Raw genomic sequence first — 26,364 nt, 5'->3', positions numbered from 1 at the left:
AAAAGAAGGGGTTGGGGTGGGGGGCACACAATGCAAATAGTCCGGGTGGCCATTTGATTACCTGTTCAGGAGTCTTATGGCTTGGGGGTAAAAACAGTTGAGGAGCCTTTTTGTCCTAGACTTGGCACTCCGGTACCGCTTGCCATGCGGTAGTAGAGAGAACAGTCTATGACTGGGGTGGCTGGGGTCTTTGACCATTTTTTGGGCCTTCCTCTGACACCGCCTGGTGTAGAGGTCCTGGATGGCAGGCAGCTTAGCCCCAGTGATGTACTGGGCCGTACGCACCACAATCTGTAGTGCCTTGCGGTCAGAGGCCGAGCAGTTGCCGTACCAGGCAGTGATGCAACCATGCTCTCGATGTTGCAGCTGTAGAACCTTTTGAGGATCTCAGAACCCATGCCAAATCTTTTTAGATTCCTGAGGGGGAATAGACTGTCATGCCCTCTTCACGACTGTCTTGGTGTGTTTGGACCATTCTAGTTTATTGTTGATGTGGACACTAAGGAACTTGAAGCTCTCAAACTGCTCCACTACAGCCCAGTCGATGAGAATGGGGACATGCTCGGTCCTCCTTTTCCTTTAGTCCATAATGATCTCCTTTGTCTTGGTTACGTTGAGGGATAGGTTTTTATTCTGGCACCACCCGGCCAGGACTCTGACTTCCTCCCCATAGGCTGTCTCATTGTTGTCGGTGATCAGGCCTACCACTGTTGTGTCGTCTGCAAACTTAATGATGCTGTTGGAGTCGTGCCTGGCCATGCAGTCGTGGGTGACAGGAAGTACAGGATGGGACTGAGCACACACCTGGGGAGCTCCAGCGTTAAGGATCAGCGAGGCAGATGTGTTGCTGCCTACCCTCACCACCTGGGGTCGGCACTTTAGGAAGTCCAGTATCCAGTTGCAGAGGGAGGTGTTTAGTCCCAGGATCATTAGCTTAGTGATGAGCTTTGAGAGTACTATGGTGTTGAACGCTGAGCTGTTGTCAATGAATAGCCTTCTCAAGTAAGTGTTCCTTTTGTCCAGGTGGGAAAGGATAGTGTGGAGTGCAATAGAGACTGCATCATCTGTGGATCTGTTTGGGCGGTACGCAAATTGGAGTGGGTCTAGGGTTTTTGTTGATAATGGTGTTGATGTGAGCCATTACCAACCTTTCAAAGCACTTCATGGGTACAAACGTGAGTGCTATGGGTCTGTAGTCGTTTAGGCAGGTTGCGTTTGCGTTCTTGGGCACAGGGACTATGGTGGTCTGCTTGAAACATGTTGGTATTACAGACTTAATCAGGGACATGTTGAAAATGTCAGTGAAGACACCTGCCAGTTGGTCAGCACATGCCCGGAGAACGCGTCCTGGTAATCCGTCTGGCCCCGCAGCCTTGTGTATGTTGACCTGTTTAATGGTCTTACTCACGTCGGCTACGGAAAGCGTGATCCCACAGTCGCCTGAAACAGCTGATGCTCTCATGCATGCCTCAGTGTTGCTTGTCTCGAAGCGAGCATAGAAGTGATTTAGCTCGTCTGGTAGGCTCATGTCACTGGGCAGCTCGCAGCTGTGCTTCCCTCTGTAGTCTGTAATGGTTTGCAAGCCCTACCACATAAGACTTTCGTCGGAGCCGGTGTAGTATGATTCAATCTTAGACCTGTATTGACGCTTTGCCTGTTTGATGGTTCGTCGCAGGGCATAGCGGGATTTCTTGTAAACCTCCAGGTTAGAGTCCCGCACCTTGAAAGCGGCAGCTTTACCTTTTATGATCAACAGTGTATCCTCTCTCCTCTCCTCCTCTTTCCTCCTATTTTCTTACAGACATCCTCTCCTTTATTTTGTGCATTGTTAAGGTCTACTCATTTGGTTGTTTTTGAACATTCCATTTCTTCTCTCGTCTCTTTCTCTCTCATCTGTCCATTCTCCTCTCATCTCTCTCCTCCTCTTTCCTCTCCTCCTGTCTTTTTAAGTGCTACCGATTCGGTTGTTTTTGAACCATCTGTACTTCCTGAGAAATGCATTTCCTGTGACCATGTGTTTTTTTTACTAACCTAGTCCATGTACAAATCACAAATAGTGAAATTATAGTTTTTAATAGCTGTGCAACTTCAGATTTTTTGAAGTGGAATGGAGTGGCTCTATTATTTTGATGTACTTGTGTATCTTGAGTGGCCATGGGCCTTGACTGTTTTGCTGACATGTATTTTGAAGATGAGAGTGAATGTGAAGGAGAAAAAGAAAGAGGAGTTGCTCCTTTATTGAATGAAGCCATGGGCAGTGTCGTGTCGTCGACTATCATTAAATGTGAAGACTGTATATTATCAAATCAATTCTCTGGGTGTAATTTAATTACGCAATTACACTAATCATGTCACTTTAATTAACTAGGAAGTCGGGGCACCACGGAAACATGTTGTTTATAGAGTGTACATTTCCTGAATATAACTCTTCAGATATTTTCATATCTTATCAAAACAGTTGCTAATTCAGTTTATTACCTCATCAGTCTCATTACTGAACGTCGCAAACCCTTGGATACTGCACGAACCCTAGCCTAGATCATGAATCAGCGATATACAAATTGGTTTAATTATTTATTTACCTACTAACTAATCAATCACAGAATTACATAAACACACACAATTGGGTATGTTAGTAAATAAATGGGGTACTAACATGACACAAGGAAAAGACCCTAGCGGACGAAACCGATATGATGGCTTGGTAGACAAAGGAAAGGGATGGGGACCGCTCAGGAGTGGGAAACTCATAGAGGATTACTACACTCATAGAAATTGCTAATCCTTTGAACATGAACAACCGCATTTACGTATTTATGAGTCTCTGCCTTTGTTGTGCCTCTCTGCGATTGTCGGTCCGTCTGCTAGATAGTCGGTCGACAGAGCACCTCTGGTTTGTCCAGCAGAGATCCAAGTTGTAGGTAGTTAGAATGGATACTTCAGGGTACTATTCAGAAATTGTCTTAGATCGAATGCGTTTACCAGACTAAAGTATTTAAACAGCTGCAGTCTGAATAGTTTATCATGGGGGTGTGGCCACTGACTAGCTAAAACGTTATACCTAAACAAGTATCTCGTTTAGAAGGTCAACATCACATTACATCTTCTCACAAATAGTTTCATATTCAATCATATATTTTACACAACATTCAGGTAGAAAACTAATAACTGAGGAATGTACCCTTCCAGAGATAGCATTATCTTGTCCTGCTGCCTTTCCTGATGTCACAAAATCAAATCAAAATGTATTTGTCACGTGCGTTGAATACAACAATATACCTTACAGTGAAATGCTTACAGTCTCTAACCAATACTGCAAAAAAGGTATTAGGTGAACAATAGGTAGGTAAAGACATAAAACAACAGTAAAAAGACAGGCTATATACAGTAGCGAGAATATAAAAGTAGCGAAGCTACATACAGACACCGGTTAGTCAGGCTGATTGAGGTAGTATGTATGTACATGTAGCTATGGTTAAAGTGACTATGCATATATGATGAACAGAGAATAGCAGTAGCATAAAAGAGGGGTTGGTGGATGGAACACAATGCAGATAGCTCAGTTAGCCACTGTGCTGTAGCACTGGTTGGTTGACCCAATTGAGGTAGTATGTACATGAATGTATAGTTAAAGTGACTATGCATATATGATAAGGAGAGAGTAGCAGCAACGTAAAAGAAGGGGTTGGGGTGGGGGGGCACACAATGCAAATAGTCCGGGTGGCCATTTGATTACCTGTTCAGGAGTCTTATGGCTTGGGGGTAAAAACAGTTGAGAAGCCTTTTTGTCCTAGACTTGGCACTCCGGTACCGCTTGCCATGCGGTAGTAGAGAGAACAGTCTATGACTTGGGTGACTGGGGTCTTTGACCATTTTTTTGGGCCTTCCTCTGACACCACCTGGTATAGAGGTCCTGGATGGCAGGCAGCTTAGCCCCAGTGATGTACTGGACCGTACGCACCACCCTCTGTAGTACCTTGCGGTCAGAGGCCGAGCAGTTGCCGTACCAGGCAGTGATGCAATTGACGCTTTGCCTGTTTGATGGTTCGTCGCAGGGCATAGCGGGATTTCTTGTAAACCTCCGGGTTAGAGTCCCGCACCTTGAAAGCGGCAGCTTTACCTTTTAGCTCAGTGCAAATGTTGCCTGTAATCCATGGCTTCTGGTTGGGGTATGTATGTACAGTCACCGTGGGGACGACGTCCTCGATGCACTTGTTGATAAAGCCAGTGACTGATGTGGTGTACTCCTCAATGCCATCGGAAGAATCCCGGAACATGTCCCAGTCTGTGATCGCAAAACTGTCCTGTAGTTTAGCGTCTGCTCCATCTGATCACTTTTTTAAGGACCGAGTCACTGGTGTTTCCTGCTTAAATTTTTGCTTGTAAGCAGGAATCTGGAGGATAGAGTTGTGGTCGGATTTACCAAATGGAGGGCGAGGAAGACCTTTGTACACGTTTCTGTGTGTGGAGTACAGGTGATCTAGAATTGTTTTCCCTCTGGTTGCACATTTAACATGCTGATGGAAATTTGGTAGAACTGATTTAAGTTAGGAGTAGTAGGCCCAGAGGCGGCACCAGGAGAGCCGCCTCTGGACGAGTGGTTTCCTGTTTGCTTATCTCCTCATACAGCTGACTGAGTGCGGTCTTAGTGCCAGCATCTGTCTGTGGTGGTAAATTAACAGCCACGAAAAGTATAGCTAAAAACTCTCTAGGTAAGCAGTGGCCTGCAATTTATCACAATATACTCTACTTCAGGTGAGCAAAATCTAGAGACTTCCATTGATTTCGCGCACCAGCTGTTGTTTACAAATATGCACAGGCCGCCCGCCCTCGTCTTACCGGAGTGTGCTGTTCTATCTTGCCGGTGCAGCGTGTATCCTGCTAACTGAATATCCATGTCGTCATTCAGCCACGATTCCGTGAAACATAGGATTTTACAGTTTTTGATGCCCGTTGGTAGGATCTTTGTGATCGTACCTCGTCGAGTTTATTGTCCAATGATTGCACATTGGCGAGTAGTATTGACAGTAATGGCAGCTTTCCCACTCACCTTCTCTGGGTCCTCACGAGGCATCCGGCTCTTTGTCCTCAGTAACTGCGTCGCTTCCTCTTGCAAATAACGTGGATGTCAGCCCTGCCGGGTGTTTGGAGGATGTCTTGTGCATCTTGTTTGTTGGAGAAACAATCTTTGTCTAATCCGAGGTGAGTGATCGCTGTCGTGATATCCAGAAGCTCTTTTTTGCCGTAAGATACGGTTGCAGAAACATTATGTACAAAATAAGTAACAAATACCACGAAAAATAACACATAATAGCACAATTGGTTGGTCGCCTGTAAAACTGCTGCCATTTCTTCCAGCGCAATATCTTAATAAAATAACTTTGACAGGATTGTTCTTTAAATACCCACGGACCATTCCAACATTCTCAAAAAGAGAAATATTGTTTAATTCTCCAATTTTGGGGATTAGGAGTTTTGGCAAGAGAAGCTTTTTGTTCTCTCAGTGGTTTTTTCCCTCAATCCTGCCAAATCCCAAGTTTCTACATGGTATTTATGACATGAGGCAATTAAACCTGTGGTGGGAGAGAGAGTGAGAGAGGGAGGGAGGGGGGAGGCACGATATACACCAAAAAGGTCATGTTGTGACAGCAGTATAACTCTATAACCTGTTCCTCCACATTGTGGTCGGTGTCCTTGTTTCTATGGAGATGGAGAATGCAGCTGGAATCTCACCAAAGCCAAGGTGACAACTTTTTTTTACATTCTACTACGAACAAAAAACTTTCAGCTTTCACAAGGTTTTTCTCTTTTTCTCCTTTAGTTCATGTCCTAGGCCTTGTACTGTCCCTTTTTACAGTTGTCAAGACTGAGCTTGCCAATGGGCCACAGTTTTCTGAATTGTCGTGAGAAGGCTTTCATTCAGTATTGATGGTGTATGGAAAGTTGGAAACATACAGACATCTGATTTGTTGTTTTATTCCACACGGGGAATGGACGTGTTTCCTATTCAGCATCGAACTAAAGTTTTGATTCATATCAGATTTTGAAATACCCTCAGGCACTTTCTCCTCATCAATGATGCCAGTCTCCAGTTCAGTGAGATTCTACGGTATTGGTTCTCATCTCCTGGAGGAATAGAAATTGGTATTGCTATCGTACTGTATCCAGCATTTCATTTCAACATGTTGATAGAATTCACAACGGGGCTTAGTAATGCTGTCTTGGTTAGTAATGCTGTCTTGGTTAGTAATGTTGTCTTGGTAAGTAATGTTGTCTTGGTAAGTAATGCTGTATTGGTTAGTAATGTTGTCTTGGTAAGTAATGTTGTCTTGTTAAGTAATGCTGTCTTGGTAAGTAATGTTATCTTGGTAAGTAATGCTGTCTTGGTTAGTAATGTTGTCTTGGTAAGGAATGTTGTCTTGGTAAGTAATGTTGTCTTGGTAAGTAATGCTGTCTTGGTTAGTAATGTTGTCTTGGTAAGTAATGTTTTCTTGGTAAGTAATGGTGTCTTGGTAAGTAATGTTGTCTTGGTAAGCAATGCTGTCTTGTTAAGTAATGTTGTCTTGGTAAGTAATGTTGTCTTGGTAAGTAATGCTGTCTTGGTAAGTAATGCTGTCTTGGTAAGTAATGCTGTCTTGGACACATACACTACCTTTCAAAAGTTTAGGGTCACTTAGAAATGTCCTTGTTTTTAAAAGACAAGCACGTTTTTTGGTCCATTAAAATAACATCAAATTGATCAGAAATAGTGTAGACATTTTTAATGTTGTAAATGACTACTCTAGCTGGAAACGGCTAATATTTAATGGAATATCTACAGTTGAAGTCGGAAGTTTACATACACCTTAGCCAAATAAATTTTGTATTCCAGTATTTCCTGACATTTAATCTGAGTAAAAATTCCCTGTTTTATGTCAGTTAGGATTACCACTTTATTTCAAGAATGTGAAATGTCAGAACAATAGTAGAAAAAATTATTTATTTCAGCTTTTATTTCTTTCTTCTCATTCCCAGTGGGTCAGAAGTTTACATACACTCAATTAGTATTTGGTAGCAATTGCCTTTAAATTGATTAACTTCGGTCAAACATTTTGGCTAGTCTTCCACAATTTTCCCACAATAAATTGGGTGAATTTTGGCCCATTCCTCCTGACAGAGCTGGTGTAACTGAGTCAGATTTGTTGGCCTCCTTGCTCGCACACACTTTTTCAGTCTGTCCACAAATGTTTTATAGGATTGAGGTCAGGGCTTTGTGTTGGCCACTCCAATACCTTGACTTTGTTGTTCTTAAGCCATTTTGCCACAACTTTGGAAGTATGCTTGGGGTCATTGTCCATTTGGAAGACCCACTTGCGACCAAGCTTTGACTTCCTAACTGATGTCTTGAGATGTTGCTTCAATATATCCACATAATATTAATTCCTTTATTTCGATATAGGACTCGTTTTACTGTGGATATACTGTAGGTACTTTTGTATCTGTTTCATCCAGCATCTTCACAAGGTCCTTTGCTGTTGTTCTGGGATTGATTTGCACTTTTCGCAGCAAAGTACGTTCATCTCTAGGAGACAGAACGCGTCTCCTTCCTGAGCGATATAACGGCTGTGTGGTCCCATGGTGTTTATACTTGTGTACTGTTGTTTGTACAGATGAACGCGGTACCTTCAGGTGTTTGGAATTTTTTTCCCAAAGATGATCCAGACTTGTGGAAGTCTACAATTTATTTTCTTAGGTCTTGGCTGATTTCTTTAGATTTTCCCATGATGTCAAGTAAAGAGGCACTGAGTTTGAAGGTAAGCCTTGAAATACATCCACAGGTACACCTCCAATTGACTCAAATTATGTCTATTTGCCTATCAGAAGCTTCTAAAGCCATGCTATAGTTTTCTGGAATTTTCCAAGCTGGGGCAGCATTCGGAATTTTGGATGAAAAACGTGCCCAAATTAAACTGCCTGCTACTCAGGCCCAGAAGATAGGAGATGCATATAATTAGTAGATCTGGATAGAAAACACTCAAAATTTTGCATTACTGTTATAATAATGTCTGTGAATATAACATAACTTATATGGCAGGCGAAAACCCGAGGAAAATCCACCAGGCAGTACTATTATTTTGAAAGGCTGTTCTTCCATTGAAAGTCTATCCACCATACAAAGACCAGTTCACGAGCTCTATGGCTTCTTCTACATGTGGCCAGTCTTTAGGCATTGTTTCAGGCTTTTACTCTGAAAAATGAGGGATATACAACACTTGCAATCAGTGGCCAGTGGTAATTTCCAGACATCAGCCATGGGCCTGATCGGGAACGCGCCTTTCTTTTCTCTTTTTCTATTGACGAAGCTTTTGTCCGGCTGAAATATTATTGATTATTTATGACAAAAACAACCGGAGGATTGATTTAAAACATCTTTTGGCATGTTTCTACTAACTTTTATTGTACTTTTTTTAAATACCTTAGTGAACGTGCCTTGAGCATTTGGAATACTGTACAAAATAAATAAAATAAAAACAATGTGATGATGTTGAATCATTGATTGGATTTGCAAAAAGTTATCAATATTTTTTCCACCCAACTTTTAACCTTCAATAGCATGCTTCATGTGTTTGTTGATTTCACAGAGAATTCACATTAGTTGACAACTCAATCAAATGTAAATCAAAACTAGACGCTGAAATGACGTCTGAGGTTGCATGACTGTACACAAAGGATGTCATTAACCAGGATAGGAAGAGAACCAATAACATAGTAATGTCAATGCACTGACATTTTCATGTCCCAAAAGCATTGTTCAACGCCCCCTGCCCCGTTGGAACAGGTTTCCATGTTGCTCCTCTATTCTTCCACCAGTCCCTATCCTCCCCCAGCACACACACAAACTAAAAAACATACACATACTGGCACGGTCCGCACAGGACAAAACCCTGCTAAACAAATATCCTCAATCAATGATTTATTTAACCCTCACTTTGCACTATACATGTAGTATATAAATAACGACACTACACAAAGCTTTTGTTTCTTATGTCCCATATAAAACATTATTACAGAAATGCAGAATTACAGTCTTGACATTTATCAGTTTCTCTACGTCGAGTGCACGTCTTACAGTTTGTTGTACCAGTCACTGGTATCATTTATCTTCATCATCTAACTTTATCCTTTAACCATTATTGTTAGTTGTTATTATGTTTGTCAACAATCAGTCTGTATATTGTCTTGTGTACCTCTGTGTTTCTGCAGAGTTATCAGTATTATGATACTGATGGTTTGTCGAGACTGATGGTTTGTACGCTTGTGGCTACCAGTACACTCTTGGAAAAAAAAGGTTCCAAAAGGGTTCTTTGGATGTCCCCATAGGAGAACTCTTTTTGGTTCCAAGTAGAACTGTTTTGGGTTCCGTGTAGAACCCTCTGTAGAAAGGTTTCTTCAAAGGGTTATCTTAACAGTTGTAGCTTTTATATTACTACAATTGTAGTAATATAGCTACCCCTAACCCTTTTCCTAACCTCAACCTTTTTCTCCTAACCTGCTACATTAATTATCCTAACCTGCTGCGTTAGTTCTCCTAACTTGCTACGTACAGTCACTTCTGTCCATAGCTGGGTTAGGCTTAGCTAAAATGCAACAGTTGTCAACAAACCATCGCATCGGTGTCACCACACCAACACTATGTCTGCAGCATGGAAGCCGGCTATGTTCTGGTAAAGGATGTCCGTGCGGAATTCCAAGTTTTTCATTTCAATAAATTTATAAAGTGTTTCTATTTTTTATTTTCTCAGGCTATAATTTGTACTTAACTCATTTGAGTAATAAACCAGATTGCTTGTCAGAATTTCTCGTTGCCTCCTTCGTCACACACACACAAACACACACACACACACGCGCACACACACACACACACACACACACACACACACACACACACACACACACACACACACACACACACACACACACACACACACACACACACACACACACACACACACACACACACACACACACACACACACACACACACACACACACACACACACACACACACACCCTCCCCCGTCAGTTGAGGTAGATGTGATAATTTGCCTACGTGCACAACTGCCAAGGCCAAAGAGGGTCATTAGAATGTCCTAAAATACCTGGGGGAAGAATTGCATATGTTCTCCACGGAGGCAAGACAGTGGCCCGGGATACAAGAATAACCCTCGCGCAGTGGTATAAAGTACTTAAGTAAAAGTACTACTTAAGTAGTTTTTTTGGGGTATCTGTACTTTACTATTTATAACAACTTTTACTTTTACTTCACTACATTCCTAAAGAAAATATTGTACTTTTTACTCCATACATTGTCCCTGGCACCCAAAAGTACTTATTACCTTGGTCCAATTCACGCAATTATCAAGGGAACATCCCTAGTCATCCCTACTGCTTCTGATCTGGCGAATTCACTAAACACTAATGCTTAATTTGTAAATGATGTCGGAGTGTTGGAGTGTGCCCCTGGCTATCGATACATAAAAAAATACAAGAAAATGGTGCCGTCTGGTTTGCTTAATATAAGGAATTTGAAGTATATTTTTAAACCAAATACTTTAAAACTTTTACTCAAGTAGTATTTTACTGGGTGATTTTCACTTTTACTTGAGTCATTTTCTGTTAAGGTATCTTTACTTTAACTCAAGTGTGACAGTTGGGCACTTTTTTCACCACTGACCTCACTGGTCAAGATGAATGAAAAACAAAAACAAAGATTCACTGAAGCAAGGAGGAGAGCAAAGCACAGTATAGCAGAGCCAGTTAGCGGTTGCAATCAGAGATAATTGGTTCATTTACACAATTAACTGGAGCGAAAAAAAACCTTTGAGGAGGAATACCCCCCCAATCATTAGCACCCATTTAACCAATTAATGCATTAGCCAATTGCTGCTTAGCTATTGACTCTTTCTCTCCTTTCTCTCACTGGTGGATCCACACTGGAAGCCAGAGAGCCTGAGAATCTTCAGCTAAGTTGACATATAATAGCCAACATCCTAAAGCGATATGTTAATGTTTGTGGTGGGGTATGCTCACCATGGGACACATTGAATACATTAATTCAAATCTATCCACACATGATTCTATTTCCATATCCATTTTGTAACTGATCTCTGTGTCCAAAATTACTTCACTAAGCACCCATGCTGTGGGAGATGTTCTGATCTTGTCAAAATCTGCACAATAAAATTGGCTACCTGAGTGTTGCCAACTGCCTGTCTGTCCATATCAACCCAGCATGTTGTCACAGCCTGCTGCATTCAATTTGTCTCAGAGTCCAATGAGCCAATTAAGGTTGGACCAATTAAAAACTCTGTTCCAGCTGAGCACAGCATGCCCTGTGCCTGATGGTTATGTAGTAATTAGCTCCTGTGAGATAGGACCTCAGGGCCACCCCCTTTAACTCTGACAGTCCAAAATGTTCACTATATGCATTTCACTAGGCACCATAGAGCTCTAGTCAGAAGTAGTGCACTACATAGGAAATAGGGTGCCATTTTGGAGGCAGAGAGAGAGAGAGAGAGAGAGAGAGAGAGAGAGAGAGAGAGAGAGAGAGAGAGAGAGAGAGAGAGAGAGAGAGTTTCTATGGAGGCCTGTGAGTCAAAGCTGTAAGGATGTAGTTGGTCTGGACACAAAAACTTATTTGAGTAACTAACTGTTGTGTTGAATGAAAAAAAAAGATGAGGGACAGAGCAGACCTGCTTTCATGGCAGGATATTTTGCAGGCGCCATTTTCAAAGCGTTATGAGTGTTTCAAGAGGAAGGAGTGATATTAATGGGATTTTATTTCAGCATCCCAAATGGCACCCTGTTCCTTCTGACCAGAGGGGTATTGGTGCCATTAAGGATGCAGACTATATGTCAAGGCTGTTAAGCCTGAACCCAAATAAAAGGCTAAATTAAATGTCCTTGTTTCACAATGTGAATCACAGAGAGGCATGTACACACTAACACTGTTGTGTTCCCACTAAATGACGAGTATTGATTCGGAGCGTAGAGAGAGAACAGAATCTGAAGTGCGTTCCAAATGGCACCATATTCCGTATGTAGTACACTACTCTTGATAAGGGGACCCATCCAGAGCCTTGTGGGCCCCTTGGTCAAAAGTTGTGAACTGTATAGGGAGTAGGATGCCATTTGAGGTGCAACCCTTGACTTCCATGGACCAAGCCCTTGATAATAAATCATGGAAGACTATCCAGAATGCTACAATGTTACGGCCTTGCGGAGGTCCGAACACCTCTGATATATAGGTGATTCTACAGAAGTGGTGCAAATGAATGGTTTGAAAAAAAGATATATCCTATTTTTCCCATACTTTAATGAATGACACATTTCTTGAGTTATCTTACATTTATTGGAACTATTTTGAGAAAGTGTATACTGGCTACTGCGTCTCAACTGACTTGCCTAGTAAAATGAAAATTCATTCTACATTCTATAAATGTGTATTAGTGTGATAGTTTTTTTTTAAGATGTTTTAAAAAATGAACGAAGCTACTGATTAGATGAGTATTGTTCAGTGTAGTTATAGAACAACTCAAGATTATCTATTTAAATAACAGTGTTAAAAATATTACAAAAATCAGGAATTGTTTTCTTTTCGAACATGGTTTAGGAGTCAGGGTGTGGGACAGCCACCTCTCAATAGGAATAGTTGTATGAACAATGACTTAACAATATAGTAATTTAATAATATTTCCTAAGTTTAGAGACTTAACTGTTTGTTTTTTGAAGTCATTTTTTGGGGTAGGACAGCAATTTACACCACCTCTGTGGAATCACCCATAAAGGTCAGTATCCCAAATGGAATCCTATACCCTTTCTAGTGCACTACTTTTGACCAAGGTGAATAGGGCTCTGGTCAAAAGTAGTGCACTCTATAGGGAATAGGCTGCCCGTTGGGATGCAGGTATAGTCCCAAACCACGGCAATATAATCAAGATAATTACAGGCAAATCTCAACCCAAAACAAAACACATGAATCATACCATCCAGACGGAGAACAATTGGGGAGAACCGAGCTGCTGCAACGCCGTGCCTCACAATCACTGATGATTTATTGATTGTTCCAAATGTAAAAGCAATTGCTTTTTATTGCTTTACATGGACCAGGGCTAATAAAACACTCAGGCAGCGCAGATGAAAATAACTGAGGGGACTGTAAAATAAAGAGGCAGGGCATGCGTCCCAAATGGCACCCTTGTTCCTATGTACTGCACTACTTTAGACCAGGGCCCATAGGGCTCTTGTCAAAAGTAGTACACTATGTAGCGAATAGCGTGCCATTTGGGACACCGTCTGGGTGTTGGAAACACACAGCAGATTGAGACTGAAGGAAGACAGACTAACATATTGTTCGCTAACCAAACTTGTCAAGATGTCTGTCTACATGATTCAAAGTCCTCTACCTGCCTTGGCTTTGCTAATATTCCAAATGTCTTTGCGTGTAATTCTGATTCTTAGAACTCAAAGAGTGCCTAAAATAATTTACTCAGGAGATTTTATCAAATATGTAGGAACAAAGTATTACTTTCATAACCTACTTTTCTAGCCTTACCACTAGAAAGCCTTGAGTGGTTTACAACACTACAGATTCACTGCTATAACTGAAGACAGTGCCACATAGAGCAGAGCTCCAATAGCACATCTTGTTGGTATTGGTCCACCCAGGCTCTTGGTAGAGCAGAGAGCATTGTGGGTGTCTGTGTCTGGGCCACTACAGCACTAGCTGGCAAGGGGAGGAGAAAGGGAGACAGGGAGAGTGATGTGTTGGGACGAAGGCCCACCACTGCAGGGCTCCTGCAAGCCCAGCCTGGGAAAGGACGCTTGACAGGAGAGACTCTAAAGCTGTGGAGGAGTAGATCATCCCTACAGGAACACACACACACACACACACACACACACACAGAGAGACAGAGACAGAGACAGAGAGAGAGAGAGAAAGAGAGAGAGAGAGAGAGAGAATAACAAAGAATAAAGAGCAAAAACATATACATGATCAAATACAAATCTTAGAATCAACTATTAAAGACTACCAGAACCCACTGGATTCTCCAATTACCTTGAATGAGTTACAGGACAAAATAAAAACCCTAAAAAAGGCCTATGGTGTTGATGGTATCCTTAATGAAATGATCAAATATACAGACAACAAATTCCAATTGGCTATACTAAAACTCTTTAACATCCTCCTTAGTTCTGGCATCTTCCCCAATATTTGGAACCAAGGACTGATCACCCCAATCCACAAAAGTGGAGACAAATTTGACCCCAATAACTACCGTGGAATATGCATCAACAGTAACCTTGGGAAAATCCTCTGCATTATCATTAACAGCAGACTCCTACATTTCCTCAATGAAAACAATGTACTGAGCAAATGTCAAATTGGCTTTTTACCAAATTACCATACAACAGACCATGTATTCACCCTGCATACCCTAATTGATAACCAAACAAACCAAAACAAGGGCAAAGTCTTCTCATGCTTTGTTGATTTCAAAAAAGCCTTCGACTCAATTTGGCATGAGGGTCTGCTATACAAATTGATGGAAAGTGGTGTTGGGGGTAAAACATACGACATTATAAAATCCATGTACACATACAACAAGTGTGAGGTTAAAATTGGCAAAAAACACACACATTTCTTCATACAGGGTAGTGGGGTGAGACAGGGATGCAGCTTATCCCCACCCTTTTCAACATATACAGTGCCTTGCGAAAGTATTCGGCCCCCTTGAACTTTGCGACCTTTTGCCACATTTCAGGCTTCAAACATAAAGATATAAAACTGTATTTTTTTGTGAAGAATCAACAACAAGTGGAACACAATCATGAAGTGGAACGACATTTATTGGATATTTCAAACTTTTTTAACAAATCAAAAACTGAAAAATTGGGCGTGCAAAATTAAATTGTGTCCCACTTGTTGTTGATTCTTCACAAAAAAATACAGTTTTATATCTTTATGTTTGAAGCCTGAAATGTGGCAAAAGGTCGCAAAGTTCAAGGGGGCCGATTACTTTCGCAAGGCACTGTATATCAACGAATTGGTGCGGGCACTAGAAACGTCTGCAGCACCCAGCTGAACCCTACTAGAATCCAAAGTCAAATATCTACTGTTTGCTGATGATCTGGTGCTTCTGTCACCAACCAAGGAGGGCCTACAGCAGCACCTATATCTTCTGCACAGATTCTGTCAGACCTGGGCCCTGACAGTAAATCTCAGTAAGAGCAAAATAATGGTGTTCCAAAAAGGGTCCAGTCGCCAGGACCACAAATACAAATTCCATCTAGACACTGTTGCCACACAAAAAAACTAGACATACCATGGCCTAAACATCAGCGCAACAGATAACTTCCACAAAGCTGTGAACGATCTGAGAAACAAGGCAAGAAGGGCATTCTATGCCATCAAAACGAACATACATTTCAACATACCATCTGGCTAAAAATACTTGAATCAGTCATAGAGCCCTTTGCTCATTATGGTTGTGAGGTCTGGGGTACGCTCACCAACCAAGACTTCACAAAATGGGACAAACACAAAATTGAGACTTTACATGCAGAATTCTGCAAAATTATCCTCTGTGTACAACGTAGAACACCAAATAATGCATGCAGAGCAGAATTAGGCCGATACTCACTAATTATCAAAATCCAGAAAAGAGCCGTTAAATTCTACAACCACCTAAAAGGAAGTGATTCCCAAACCTTCCATAACAAAGCCATCACCTACAGAGAGATGAACCTGGAGAAGAGTCCCCTAAGCAAGCTGGTCCTGGGGCTCTGTTCACAAACACAAACACACCCCACAGAGCCCCAGGACAGCAGCACAATTAGACCCAACAAAATCATGAGAAAACAAAAAGATAATTACTTGACACATTGGAAAGAATTAACAAAAAAACAGAGCAAACTAGAATGCTATTTGGCCCTAACAGAGAGTACACAGTGGCAGAATACCTGTCCACTGTGACTGACCCAAACTTAAGGAAAGCTTTGACTATGTACAGACTTAGTGAGCATAGCCTTGCTATTGAGAAAGGCCGCCGTAGACAGACCTGGCTCTCAAGAGAAGACAGGCTATGTGCACACTGCCCACAAAATGAGGTGGAAACTGAGCTGCACTTCCTAACCTCCTGTTCAACGTATGACCATATCAGAGATACATATTTCCCTCAGATTACACAGATCCACAAAGAATTCGAAAACAAATCCAATTTTGATAAACTCCCATATCTACTGGGTGAAATTCCACAGTGTGCCATCAGAGCAGCAAGATGTGTGACCTGTTGCCACAAGAAAAGGGCAACCAGTGAAGAACAAACACCATTGTAAATATAACCCATATTTATGCTTATTTATTTTCCCTTGTGTACTTTAACCATTTGTACATTGTAACAACACTGTATATATATATATATATATATATATATATATATATATATATATATATATATATATATATATATATATATATATAATATGACATTTGTAATGTCTTTATTGTTTTGAAACTTCTGTATGTGTAATGTTTACTGTTAATTTTTATTGTTTGTTCCACTTTTATATGTTATCTACCTCACTTTTTTTTAGCAATGTTAACACGTTTCCCATGCCAATAAAGCCTCTGGAATTTAATTGAATTGACAGGGGGATGGAGAAAGAGAGAGAGACAGGGGGATGGAGAAAGAGAGAGAGAGACAGGATGGAGAAAGATAGAGAGAGACAGGGGATGGAGAAAGAGAGAGAGACAGGGGATGGAGAAAGAGAGAGAGAGAGAGGAGTTGGAGAAAGAGAGAGAGAGACAGGGGGATGGAGAAAGAGAGAGGGAGACAGGGACAAGGGATGGAGAGAGAGAGAGAGAGAGACAGGATGGAAAAATGGAGAGTGAGAGAGACATGGGGGTGGAGAAAGAGAGAGAGACAGAGACAGGGGATGGAGAAAGAGAGAGAGAGAGACAGGATGGAAAAAGGGAGAGTGAGAGAGAGATGGGGGTGGGAGAAAGAGACAGGCCGAGAGAGCGATGGAGATGGAAATATGGAGATGGAAATATGGAGATGGAGAGGGATGGAGAAAGAGAGAGAGTGGGATGGAGAAAGAGAGAGAGGCAGGGGATGGCGAAAGAGAGAGAGACAGGGGAAGGAGAAAGAGAGACAGACAGGGGGGTGGAGAAAGACAGAGAGAGAGAGAGAGAGAGAGAGAGAGAGATGGAGAGAGAGAGAGAGAGAGAGAGAGAGAGAGAGACTGTTTTGCAGCCATCTGACCTTTGCACTGATCCAAGACACGACACTGTCAGCTGAGATGAAGAGGGGGAAGAAGAAGAAGAAGAAGAAGAAGAAGAAGAAGAAGAAGAAGAAGAAGAAGAAGAAGAAGAGTTGGGGGGGGAGATAGGGTTGGATTTTTCAGTATCTTTGATTCACATAACCTTTATTGATTAAGGTACAGTATACACAAACACATCCACTAGAGGCACCTGCTCATTTCTATGCAGACACCTACTGCACCTATCAAACACTCCTCTGAAAGAAGTCTTCAGCCTCCAATAACTTTGCAGTTACAACTGCAACCAAGCCAGATGCATAAATGTATTCTGAATTCACTCAAACAATGAGAAAGTTGCATACAATACTGGTATATTATGTTATTCTGGTATATATCATCAGAGATGTGCTGACAACCTCATGAGAACAAATATAAGTACTGAGAGCATGTGACATACATTACCGAGAAGAACAGAAGCTATCTATGTCCAGTCACTCAAAGTGAATCTGCCTCCGCTGATGCATAGATGAAATTCATGAGCTCGTCTTTATTCCCAGTCACTCTACATAAGCTGTATTAACAAATTGAGTCCACTAGTCTCACTCACAAAGAACTACCCTGCGCCTTGACCTCTTTCTCCCCTCTCTCTCCAGATGACATCCTGTGACTATTGAGGTCTTCGCTCCCGACAACTCTTCCGCTCAATCTCATCCCCTCCTCCCTTCTCCAGACCATCTCTCAAGACCTTCTCCCATTCCTCACTACCATTATCACCTTATCATGCCTTGTGACTTGGAGAATCACCTCTCTTCAACCCTGTTGTTTTCAACCAGAGTATGTAACCCCTGTAATACTGGCCTGCCCCAGCCATCCTTACATGCATACATACATACTATACATGACCAAATGTATGTGGACACCTGCTCATCGAACATCTCATTCCCAAAAAATGACGACATCAATCCCTGACCACTGGCTGCGTCACCCCTGACTTCAAAATGGCTCGAGTTGCCCTCCTCCTCAAGAAACTAACACTCGACTCACCTGATGTCAAAAAGTACAGACCTGTTTCCCTTATTTATTTTCTTTCCAAAACACTTGAGCGTGCTGACTCTTTCTCGTTATCTCTATCAGAACCGTCTTCTTGACCCTAACCAGTCACGATTCAAGACTGGTCACTGAATCGAGACTGCTCTCATCTGTATCACGGAGGCTGTCTGCACTGCCAAAGCTGACTCTCTCTCTCCTCTGTTCTCATCCTCCTAGATCTATCCGCTGCCTTTGATACCGTGAACCCTTAGATCCTCCTCTCCACCCTCTCAGGGCTGGGCGTCTCAGACTCTATCAGATCCTCCTCTCCACCCTCTCAGGGCTGGGCGTCTCAGACTCTATCAGATCCTCCTTTCCACCCTCTCATGGCTGAGCGTCTCAGACTCTATCAGATCCTCCTCTCCACCCTTTTAGGGCTGGGCGTCTCAGACTCTATCAGATCCTCCTCTCCACCCTCTCAGGGCTGGGCGTCTCAGGCTCTATCAGATCCTCCTCTCCACCCTCTCAGGGCTGGGCGTCTCAGGCTCTATCAGATCCTCCTCTCCACCCTCTCAGGGCTGGGCGTCTCAGGCTCTACACACCCTTGGATTGCATCCTACCTGGCAGGCCACTCCTATCAGGTGACGTGGAGAGGATTTGTGTCTGCACCACGTATTCTCACTACTGGTGTCCCCCAGTGCTTGGTTCTAATCCGTCTCCTCTTCTCTCTATATACCAAGTCACTTGGCTCCGTCATATCCTCATATGGTCTCTCCTATCATTGCTATGCGGATAACACACAACAACTTTTCTACTTTCACCTTCTGACACCCAGGTGACTACACTCATCTTTGCATGTCTGGCAGAAATCTCAACTTGGATGTCGGCCCATCTCCTCAAGCTGAACCGCTTCCCGCTTGTGCCATCAAACCCCTGCAAATTACCTAGAAGGCCTGGTTTCCCAAGTTCTCTCATGTCACCCGCCTCCTCTGCACACTCCACTAGCTTCCAGTCGAAGCTCGCATCCACTGCAATACCATGGTGCTTACCTACGGTACAGTAAGAATAACTGCCCCCCCCCTACCTTCATGCTATGCTCAAACCCTACACCCCAACCTGAGCACTCCGCTCTGCCACATCAGGTTTCTTGGCTCTCCCACCCCTACGGGACGGCAGCTCCTACTCTGCTAAGTCTAAGCTCTTCTCTGTCCTGGCACCCCAATGTTGGAACCAGCTTCCCCCTGAAGCTAGGACAGCGGCGTCCCTGCCCATCTTCCAAAAACATCTGAAACCCAGCCTTAAAATCTGCTTGAATGGACTTCTTACTTCCTTTGTTGCTCTCTCAGGAACCTCAAGGGGGGCTAGAATCCTGCTTGTTTTACTTTTGTATAGACAAGACATGATGATGTCTGCTCCATAACAATGTAGTGATAAATCATATTGAAATCTACATTTGATGAACCTGACTATCTGACTCCATTTGATATTATTGTAAAACCATGTGCAATCAAGTATTATGCATTTAGCTGACTAAGATCTAGGAATGGTTATGAGAAGCGAATATCAAAGCTAGTATGATTTAATAACTTTGTAAAATGAATGATACATTATAGAAGGCATAAACGTAACATACAAAGCATTAAAAATCATTACAAGATATGAATCTAGGCACATAAGACAAAACATGAACAAAGAGATGCCTAGATGCTCTAGGAAATTAGTATTGATCATACAACCTTCCTCTGTGGACCAGAAACAGGAGAAGATGGAGAACAACAAACCATTCCATTTATACCATATCTGACTTGTTAATATTCAAAATCAATTGTTGACCAATCCACAGGCAAAACCGAAGGTACTGTAATAAAACTAAGATATCCAATGTTAGAGGATCTGAAAATCTATGATTAGTAAATGGGAAATATTCTTATACTCTTGGGTAAAGTATTTATTTTTAAGGCAATATCAGAATCAATTGTACAAATAGGGAGGTTCGGGACCTTTGTAAGACATTGTAGTAAAATGGAGGGATATATTGTAAAAGGAAATAGCGACATGGCGTTGTACTGGGAAAGATGGGTTAATCTGTGGACGTCGGAGGGTTGGAGATCAGAACGAATGTCGGATTGGCCGCTGTGAGTGAAAATCCAGCCCTTGAAGAAAGAGGAAATTAGGATTATATGTATAATTATTTAACTACAGATGCCGTAGATGTGAGCGAAATAACTGTGTGTATTGCTGTCCTTTAGTTTACTCCAATTAGGGTAGGGATGGAAGGGTAAGGGGGGGAAAGTATTTTTAACAAAAAAAGAAAATAAGGGGGATTAGAAATGAAATTGATATGACCTACAATCTATCTGTAATATAAAAGCTGATTCCATTCAGTGTCATCAGAGTTCACTCTGAACAACAAGTAGCCACAGAGATCATACATCCATGTAGATAGCTTCAGAGTTTAGATGCCAAAAATGGCTGCAACAGTCTTATTCTAACACACATTTCTGTTGTTAATTCTCTGGTTACTGTTAGAGAGAGCGACACAGTTTGGCCCCTCAGAGGTCCTTGGGCATTGTGTTTTGCCATGTGGCCGAAGGTGACATTAGGGCCGAGTTTACATCCATATAAAGGCACTACACTGAGTACATATGCATGACACATTGGCAAAATACTGTGCATATTATGCATAAAACCAACAAAATTACATCATCATTTGTACGGGGAATGGTGGCCATTGGCTCAGTGTACCCCAAGGCTAACATTTGGACTGTATCACCCCACAGAGCTACAAAAGATGCACTTTCATGCTAGGTTTAGGATCTCATATTGTAGCTTATAGAGACGCCAACTGATGTATAGAATCATCTTAAAACAATCTACTTTGGTATAGATACAGGCATCATGACACAATCATGACACCTCTTCACACAATCCATTCATTTGACACGGTGAAACCAGTTTTTGGATCTAATTTACCACTTTTTCCATTTGGTTTCTTCCTACACAGACTCCATGAACTGATGACCACTATCTGACTCCATTTGATATGATTGTAAAACCATGTGTGTGTTTTTATGTGGGTGCAGTTGACAGATTACCGTGGGGAGAAGAGAACATGTTTGCTGCACAGCAGTCAGGGTCAGGGTCATAACTCATGACAATGTTAATGCTGCATGAATTTTCTGTACCATTGTGTATAACAGGACTGTTTAATGACAGTTTCCAATGTCAACTTCAGACTTACATAACAAACAGAACATAACGTCCCACAAAATGTCAGTCTCTTTCCCCTTGACAGCTTGGCAGTCACTTGCAAAGTCAGGTTACTGTGCCGGCTTCCATATTAAATGTACTAGATGTATTTTATTCTGAGAAAGAGCCATTGCGTTTGAGCATTACGTGGTGTGACTGCATGCTCGTTAATCGCTCACGGCAAAGTAGCAACTCATGGGATTATTGCCAAACTTTTGTCATACATCTAAAACTCTGGTGGCCCACCCAAAGAGTATGATATATCTAATAAGGAAAACTTTTGAAAAGAAATAGTAACTCTTCACAGGTTTAGTTGTGATTGAAAACTTCAATAGCTTTTATCTCCTCTTGCTCAGAGCAAAGTCCTTTATGTGAAACTCATGCAAGGATCCTTTAGGAGAAGTGAGAGACGTGCCATCAAGGCCTGTCACACTGACACCAGGGGAGGATAACGGGTCTGTGGGGCCTGTCACACTGACACCAGGGGAGGATAACGGGTCTTTGGGGTCTGTCACACCAACACCAGGAGATGATAACGGGTCTGTGGGGCCTGTCACACTGACACCAGGGGAGGATAACGGGTCTGTGGGGTCTGTCACACCAACACCAGGAGATGATAACGGGTCTGTGGGGTCTGTCACACTGACACCAGGGGAGGATGGTGGGTCTGTGGGGCCTGTCACACTGACACCAGGGGAGGATAACGGGTCTGTGGGGTCTGTCACACTGACACCAGGGGAGGATAATGGGTCTGTGGGGTCTGTCACACCAACACCAGGAGATGATAACGGGTCTGTGGGGTCTGTCACACTGACACCAGGGGAGGATAACGGGTCTGTGGGATCTGTCACACTGACACCAGGGGAGGATAACGGGTCTGTGGGGTCTGTCACACTAACACTCCAGGGGAGGATAACGGGTCTGTGGGGTCTGTCACACTGACACCAGGGGAGGATAACGGGTCTGTGGGGCCTGTCACACTGACACCAGGGGAGGATAACGGGTCTGTGGGGCCTGTCACACTGACACCAGGGGAGGATAACGGGTCTGTGGGGCCTGTCACACTGACACCAGGGGAGGATAACGGGTCTGTGGGGTCTGTCACACTGACACCAGGGGAGGATAACGGGTCTGTGGGGCCTGTCACACTGACACCAGGGGAGGATAACGGGTCTGTGGGGCCTGTCACACTGACACCAGGGGAGGATAACGGGTCTGTTTGGGCCTGTCACACAGACACCAGGGGAGGATAACGGGTCTGTGGGGCCTGTCAAACTGACACCAGGGGAGGATAACGGGTCTGTTTGGGCCTGTCACACCAACACCAGGGGAGGATAACGGGTCTGTGGGGCCTGTCACACTGACACCAGGGGAGGATAACGGGTCTGTGGGGCCTGTCACACTGACACCAGGGGAGGATAACGGGTCTGTGGGGCCTGTCACACTGACACCAGGGGAGGATGGTGTGTCTGTGGGGCCTGTCACACTGACACCAGGGGAGGATAACGGGTCTGTGGGGCCTGTCACACCAACACCAGGGGAGGATAACGGGTCTGTGGGGCCTGTCAAACTGACACCAGGGGAGGATAACGGGTCTGTTTGGGCCTGTCACACAGACACCAGGGGAAGATGATGGATATGTGGGACCTGTCATACTGACACCAGAGGAGAATGGCGGGTCTGTGGGGCCTGTCACACTGACACCAGGGGAGGATGGTGGGTCTGTGGGGCCTGTCCCTCTGATACCAGGGGAAGATGGTGTGTCTGTGGGGCCTGTCACACCAACACCAGTAGAGGATGGCGGGTCTGTGGGGCCTGTCACACTGACACCAGGGGAGGATGGTGGGTCGGTGTGGAGAGATTTGGAGAGCTTGGGACTACGTGGTTCTATCTGCAAAAAGATGATTCTGAGATAAATTGTTTTTAAAGTTTCGAACCCTCACTGGTTTGAATAGTATCAGCAATTTTTATATTGAATTGTTTTGAACTTAACAACATGAATTGGGGTATTTAGAGTACTATGTAGGTAGAGAACATTGAACAGAACAAGGCTAATGTCAATAACTACATTTAGACTAAAATTCAGATAGAAGCGTAGTCCCAAGATCTCGATTTTGAGACTTACACGACAGCTTATGGGGACAAAATAAAATCAATAAGGGACATATCTTATTTTTTTAAATGTTATATTACTTTACATAATTGACTGAATCCATGCTGGCGGCTCTAAACTACTTTCCTGTTTGAATAAAAAGGCATAAGGAGAGAAACAGTATTTCCTTCCTGACACAAATATAATAAAATGCTGTATTTTGAAGCCGTCACATCTCATCAGGAGTAAAGAAAAACAACCCTGTCCCTCATTCACAGCCCTGTCCCTCATTCACAGCCCTGTCCCTCATTCACAGCCCTGTCCCTCATTCACAGCCCTGTCCCTCATTCACAGCCCTGTCCCTCATTCACAGCCCTGTCCCTCATTCGCAACCCTGTCCCTCATTCACAACCCTGTCCCTCATTCACAGCCCTGTCCCTCATTCACAACCATGTCCCTCATTCACAGCCCTGTCCCTCATTCACAGCCCTGTCCCTCATTCACAGCCCTGTCCCTCATTCACAGCCCTGTCCCTCATTCACAGCCCTGTCCCTCATTCACAGCCCTGTCCCTCATTCGCAACCCTGTCCCTCATTCACAACCCTGTCCCTCATTCACAGCCCTGTCCCTCATTCACAACCATGTCCCTCATTCACAGCCCTGTCCCTCATTCACAGCCCTGTCCCTCATTCACAACCCTGTCCCTCATTCACAACCCTGTCCCTCATTCACAGCCCTGTCCCTCATTCACAGCCCTGTCCCTCATTCACAACCCTGTCCCTCATTCACAGCCCTGTCTCTCATTCACAACCCTGTCCCTCATTCACAACCCTGTCCCTCATTCACAACCCTGTCCCTCATTCACAGCCCTGTCCCTCATTCACAGCCCTGTCCCTCAATCACAGCCCTGTCCCTCATTCACAGCCCTGTCCCTCATTCACAACCCTGTCCCTCATTCACAGCCCTGTCCCTCATTCACAACCCTGTCCCTCATTCACAACCCTGTCCCTCATTCACAACCCTGTCCCTCATTCACAACCCTGTCCCTCATTCACATCCCTGTCCCTCATTCACAGCCCTGTCCCTCATTCACAGCCCTGTCCCTCATTCACAACCCTGTCCCTCATTCACAACCCTGTCCATCATTCACAGCCCTGTCCCTCATTCACAACCCTGTCCCTCATTCACAACCCTGTCCCTCATTCACAGCCCTGTCCCTCATTCACAACCCTGTCCCTCATTCACAGCCCTGTCCCTCATTCACAACCCTGTCCCTCATTCACAGCCCTGTCCCTCATTCACAACCCTGTCCCTCATTCACAACCCTGTCCCTCATTCACAACCCTGTCCCTCATTCACAGCCCTGTCCCTCATTCACAACCCTGTCCCTCATTCACAGTCCTGTCCCTCATTCACAACCCTGTCCCTCATTCACAACCCTGTCCCTCATTCACAACCCTGTCCCTCATTCACAGCCGTGGCATCTGCCGCCTGATCCACTGGTTTCTAGTTGATCTGCCGTCCCTGCTCCTCTCACGCAAAGCTTCTCTGTATGCATGCAGGTTGGCAGGAAGCAGCAGCACACACACACGCGTGCAAACACACATGCACACACAAACACACATGCACACACAAACACACACATGTGCAAACACAACACACACACACACACACAAACGCACGCACACACATACCATGCATGTGCACACACACACACAACATGCATGTGCACTCACACACACACACACACACACACACACACACACACACACACACACACACACACACACACACACACACACACACACACACACACACACACACACACACACACACACACACACACCATCCTGGAGGAGAGGTTTAGAGAGAGACACAGACTTATCCGGGAGCTACTGAGACGGATTAGTCCATCTCCTTACCCCCTTCAAACATTGAGGAGGGGCTGAGGAGGGCCTGGGGAGCTGTGGAACAATAAGCTTAAAGGGTTGCCAGAAGTGTGTGCTGTGGATTTCCTGGGTTGTCAGGGTGACTGGCCATGTTTTGTTTTTTCCATATGACTCTGTTTGTAGACAGGCTAACAGTGTAAATATTGTTGTGGTTTTCTCTCTGAGGCAAGGCCAGAAAAGCTGTGCAACCAGTGAAGTAGTTTTTATTTAACCATTATTTTGACAGGGAGTCAAAGCTGAGACCAAGGTCTCTTTTCCAGATGAACCCTGTATAGCACCACAATACACATCAATATACAATAAACACATCAAACTACACATTTATGTACACAATAAAATATACATTGTTATACACAACAATAGACAAGAGGCAAAACACCATCATAAAAAACAGAGACATTCTTCAGTAAAAAGGTTACCTAGCAACCGTCTGAAATGCCCCAGAATCACCAATTCCTCCGATTTTAATGTGTATTGTAGATCATTCCAAATGTCAGGTGCAAGGAAATTAAAGTCTGATTTACCTTACTCTCTAGACACCAAAGGATTCTCCAGAGTTAACCAGTCCTGTGAACGGGTTTGATAACTTGTCATTTAAAATCTTAACAATGGTGTTGGGTACGTCGGAAGTTTGGGGAGCATGGCTTTGTAAACAAAAAGAGCATAACGACGTGATCTACGTGACTTCGAAGAGATCCAGACAACCTTGTGATGTTAGAGATAATAACAATAATAGTTTTC

Source organism: Oncorhynchus mykiss, chromosome 11 (assembly GCF_013265735.2).
Source record: "Oncorhynchus mykiss isolate Arlee chromosome 11, USDA_OmykA_1.1, whole genome shotgun sequence".
NCBI classification, from domain to species: domain Eukaryota; kingdom Metazoa; phylum Chordata; class Actinopteri; order Salmoniformes; family Salmonidae; genus Oncorhynchus; species Oncorhynchus mykiss.
The sequence above is the reverse complement of the archived record's forward strand: the minus strand, read 5'-3'. Positions refer to the sequence as shown.